This window comes from Felis catus, chromosome C2 (genome assembly GCF_018350175.1).
Source record: "Felis catus isolate Fca126 chromosome C2, F.catus_Fca126_mat1.0, whole genome shotgun sequence".
NCBI lineage: Eukaryota > Metazoa > Chordata > Mammalia > Carnivora > Felidae > Felis > Felis catus.
Genome location: NC_058376.1, coordinates 39,160,917 through 39,166,916, shown reverse-complemented (window position 1 = coordinate 39,166,916; position 6,000 = coordinate 39,160,917).

The following is a 6,000-nucleotide window of genomic DNA, read 5'->3' as shown; positions in this document are numbered from 1 at the left end:
GAGGAGGGCACACTTATATGATTTAATTTAACCTTAACTACTATTTAAAAAAGCTTTATCTCCAATAGTCACAATCTGAGGTACTAGAGGTTAGGTAGGACTTCAGCATATGAATGGAGGGGGGACACAGTTCAGCCCATAACATTAGCCAGAGCTGCCTCAATGATGATACCACTTTGTAAAAAATCAAATTATACAGCTTCTTTAGGCCTGGACTTAGAATCCATGCACTTCTGCCACACTCAATTGTTCAAAGCAAAACATAAGAAAAGTCTAGATTCAAGGATGGGGAAATACAAATAATGGCAAAAAGGATGTGCATTGGGAAGATTGATTTCAGCCATCTTTGCAAATGATCACTAATGGAAGTACTAATGAAAATAATTATTTTAAAAGAATCTTAGAGGAATGTCCATAGAACACAGCCATGGAGAAAAATATATTCTAGTAGACATAGTAGTTACAACTGAACAATAGCAAGGAAAATACTTTCCTAGAAGATCCAAACTTCTTATTCTTCTAAGGAATGATGCTAAGTCCTTAACTGTATATAATCCTCAAAACCACATTTGGATATATGTACAATTATTAATTACATTTTATAAATAGAGAAATTAAGCTTTGTTGTGATTAAGTAATTGTTCACGTTTTAGGATTGCTAATTTATAAGCTGAACTGTTAGATAATTCATCAACATCACTACATTTGTGAGCTATTTAGTATCAATGCCAAGGGTTCCAATAATAGGGGACTTAATTTATTTTTGATATCTGTAAAGTTCATATAAGTCAATACAGATTACATTATGATTAATAACACCTTATTCTACCTTGAATTTATCACCTATCGTATCTCAAGGTGATAATTTATCTTTACATATCTAGGTTTGTGATTTTTTAGAAACAGTTAATTTTTAGGATCAATCCCCATAGACTTTGCACTATCAGATATTGAAGTTGTTTCTTTAAACACATAAGTGAACTTGAAATGTAACTTATACTGAGCCACACAGTGATTATGTAAGCAGAAGCAAACCTTTTTTTAAGCATACTTTTAAAAAATTGGATATACACCTCTTGCTAAAGGATGGGCATTGAAACAATAAGATTGTTATAAAATTTTTGTTATTAATATAAATTCAATGTTGAGAATTAAGTTATTTAAGGAAATGTGTTTAAAGGCCATGAAACCATGGGTTGGGTGACTGAGAACAATCTTAAAAGAAAATCACAACTAATATAAACAATGAGTTGGTATTTTTCATGTATCAAATCACCAAAATATCTAAAAAGGATATGACTAAATGCTGTTGAGAATGATATGATATTTTAAATGAAAATCAGTAAGCTATTTTAGAAAGCACTTACTCACTATACATTAGAAAGTATGTGACCCAATAATGACTAATCGGAAAAGATCCCTAAAGAAATATAAATAATCAGAGGTGCCTGCGTGCTCAGCCAATAAAGCATCTGACTTTTGATCTCGGCTCAGGTCATGATCTCACAGTTTCATGAGTTTGAGCCCCACATTGGGCTCTGTGCTGACAGAGCCCTCTCTCTCTCCCTCCTCTGCCCCTACCCCACCCATACTGTCTCTCTCTGTCAAAAATAAACTTAAAAAATAAATAAATAAAAATAATCAAAACAAACAACAAACAGTAATACACACATGTACCTTTTCACAAGGATGTGTAACAATTTATGATTCTTAATACTAAAAAAAAAAGCCTTAAGTTTCAATATAAGATGTTGTTTAAGTGAATTATGTTAAGAGCCAGTATTTATTTTAATGAAGAGTTTAAATAACACAATTATCTTGGTCTTGATGTTAAGAGAAAAATATAGACTATTATATATGTCAGTGAGAGTAGGCCCTATTATGGCCCCATAACAAACTGTCCCCAAATCTTGTGTTCTCAACACAACAAATATTATTAAATTGTCACTTATACTATAGGAATAATTGTGGGTCATCAAGGGGACTCTTGTTTTTCATCAGAGACTCAGGCTGAAAGGCTTCACTCATATACATTCTTCAACCATGTCTGCACCACTGGGATAGAAACATGGTGATTGCACAGTGCCTTTCAAAACTTGCACCAGAAGTGGCACATATCATTTCCCCTCATAAACCATTGGCCAAGTCACATGGCTCACCACTTTAAAGCATATAGGGCACTACAAACACACCAGGTGCGCCCAGAGTGCAGCAGAGAGGTAAATATATAATGTTTATTTACTAACTGTTAAATACACAGATACCTACAGGTGCACGCACACACACACACACACACACACACACACACACACAATGATCACGGCTAAGGAAAAAAATAGTATCCATTGAAAAACAAAGCTAGAAGAAAATCTTGGAAAGTTATAATACTGAATGGACTTGAGATAATGTATTTATCATCAATCTACCCTCCTGTATTTTCTATAATAAAATATATCTATTTCACAGTGGAAAAATATACAATAAATGCAGTGTGAATTATTAAATTTTTAAAAAGAATGTTTAACTTCCATTTTTATTATTATTATACATTGTGAGTTATCAGTTCTCTATTAAATACATGGTATTTATTAAGTAAAATATTATGTATTTTTTCCAAAGCATAAAAATCTAGAAGAATATCAGTGATTATATTTTTATTGTTATTAATACATTAAAACCTGGAAAGTTTTATCAATTTTTCTCTGACTGTATTTTTCCAGGACAAATGTCAAATTGATTAATGTACTGAACATCTATTGTAATTTATTGCACAGCTCTGAAGAGCGGAGCTGAGTAAGCTGACAAATTAGGAATAAAGTTTCACAGGAAGACCAACAGTATAAATTATACTGTTACCAGTCACTGGGCATCAATGTTTTAAGAAAAAAAATAGTTATACTTTTTTGGGTAAAGTCTAAAAACTATTTTATATAGTGATGGGTAGAAGACCATTCTTCTTTTCAAATAAAAATAACACATAGTAGCTTACTCTTGTCATTAGTCAAAGAACCTATTCCTATAATCCAAACTAAATTGAACATTTTTCTCATATATACCCAGGTAAGATTCACACCTGAATTCTAAATCCTTAGTGAGGAAGTTGCATATACTGGTATTGTTTCTCAGAATCATGATAATTTTAGGAGTTTGCCTACAATATGAAATATTTTATATATAAATACAAAAATAAGAATTAAGAAAGTCACAAATTTCACCCAGAGAAACAATTTAGATTATCTTAGGAATTTATAGAACTACTGAAGATTTATTTTGAAGGGAACTTGGAGATAATAACAATTCAGTGAATTATCAGTCTCTTCCCCTGCAATTTCTTTGTTCAAAAGAAATCGTAACAGGATGCCAAAACTTCAAGATACCAAATAATATAATTATGGTAGAAGTGGAGTGGGAAAGCTTCCTTCCTCCTTCCTTTTCTCTCTCTCTCTCTTTCTCTCTCTCTCTTTCCCTCTCCAGCCCCATCATAGTTTTTAAAATACAGAGGTTCTAGTTCAACAGAAGAGAAACTTGGAAATAAAGAATCCAACTGTCTGTACTTGTCCAATGACTTAAAAATTTCAAATAATTTTCTGATATTCAAACCAACTTAGAGTTTCTCTCTTCTTTCTTTCTTTCTTTCTTTCTTTCTTTCTTTCTTTCTTTCTTTCTTTCTTTCTTCCGATTACATTCCCATCTTTCAAAGAACTTTGGATTCTAAATAGAGTGCCCTCATTATGTCAAATCAAGTCTGGCCTTAGCACTGTGCCAGATCTTATCAGAATTTTATGAACTGATATTAGGAATTCTATATCCTGAGCCATTGTGGAAACTTGTTTGTTTTGTTTGCCACTGTGAAAACTCTTACCTGCTTGTAGAAGCTCATTGTTATTGTGTCCATCCACCTCAAGGCCAGGTGCTCAAGAACAGTGACTCTATTTCCAGCCCCAGGAATAAATCAAAATATTATCATGTGACCAAGTCCTAACCAATGCCACATGAAAGAAACTGCTGACACATTTTTGTGGGAGATTTTTCTCACTGTAAGAGAGATGCACAGGACCATATTTTCTCTTCTTTCCTGAACAATGTTATGTTTTCATGTTTTTGTGGAACAGCAGCAGCCATTTTGTCTCCATGAGGAGAAACACTGTAAAAAAGAGGAAATTTGTCTTTATTTCATATCATTGTAAGTAACAGAAATAGAGAACTAAACAAATGTAAAATTCTACTTTTTTTCACCCAGCAAAAAATCTCTAAGTTGGTATTTGCTGCCTTCGGGACAGCAACTCTAAGATGGTAGGAGAAAGATTTCTTCAGTTGCTTCGGCCTTTCCCTATGGTATAGGAAGGCTGTCCTAGACAACATGTCCATGTCAAAATAGTCAAAGGAGAAAGAAGGACAGAAGAAGAGGTGTGGTAACTCAGTGGGAAGACAAAACACTTTTTCATATAAACACTCTTCATGGGAAAAGAGTCTGAGAAACTGATTTTTTTTCTTTCCAGCCTCTAAAGTAGAGAAAGCAAGGAAATGGTTCTTGAGATGAGTACTGAGTGACCCATCTACTGTATCCACCACACGCCCCAAGGGAGACAGAAAAGAAAGACCTGAATTCTCTCTTTTTTCTTTGTTTTATTTTAGAGAGAGAGAGAGACGGCAAGTGAGAGAGAGGGGCAGAGATAGAAAATCCCAAGCACACTCCACGCTCAGCACAAAGCCCAACACAGGGCTAACTTCCATGACCATGTGATCATGACCTGAGTCAAAATCAAGAGTTGGGTGCTCACCTGACTGAGCCACCCAGGAGCCCTGAAAGACCTGAATTCTTGATGATGATGCTGATCCATTGACTAAAAAACACATGGGATAGCAATTTCCAGACTTTGTGTTATAGGAGACAATGAAAGTCTTTACTATTTAAAATACTTGTAGTTTGGAATTGGGTTGTTTTTATTTGAAAATATCTTAATTATTAGAGCCAAATAAATAACCATACAAAAAGAAACTTAAAGTCACACGTCAATAAGGTCAAACTGGTGATATTTTTAAGTTAGAAAGAATAAATTAAATATACCTAAAAACTTTATACTGTAATTTATAAACATTCTTACTCTTAACTTATAGACAAATTAGTCATCACTGTATAGACATCCATTATGAGTTTTATATCTGTCTTCCACTATTAGAATGTGGCCTTTCTGAGAGAGATACCATTTCTGCTTTTGCATTGCTGTGTACACAATGTCTTTCATATAGCACATACCAAATACATGTCTCAAAAAATACATACTTCTTTTCATTTAGCTGGATTTTTGGCAAACGTGTTTAAAACACAACTCAAGATTTCAGAGTTAGTACAGTCTTTAATAACATGATCTCTACTACATCTGAGGCCATTGATATGGAAGAAAAGAAAAAAAAATTTGTTTGTCTATGTTGAGTAGTTGAGATGTTTGGTGAAATTAATTTTGTTTAAATCAATATGCTCTGAATAACTTAATATTTATATAAGAGAAAATGACTCATTTTCTTTCTTTTATATTTACCATTGATCTATGAATTAATGAAAGCTTCAGATCAATGTTCTCTTCATAAATGAAGGTCACTGAATCTTAGTGTAGGTCATTTAATCCAATCTCTTCTTCTTAATCCAGTTCTTATTAACACGGAGAGACTGAATATGCAAACAAACAATGGGCAGATCACATATATAAATATACCTTTGAACCACAACCTGCACAACCTGCCCAGGAAACCAACCCTGCTATCTACAATAATCAATCAAGGAAGCCAGCCTGCTCACATTGCTATCTGTAGTGACAATCCACGAGCTAAACAATAACTTCTGTAACAATTGGTCCAGAATTGCAGGACTTGATTAATAAATGACAGCTTCCCCTACTTTTGTTTCCAATTTAGGACCAACCTAAATTGGTTTAGGACCAACCAGAGAAAGCCAAATATATAGACCAAACCAATCAAATAGGAAGCCCACTTTTATTTAGT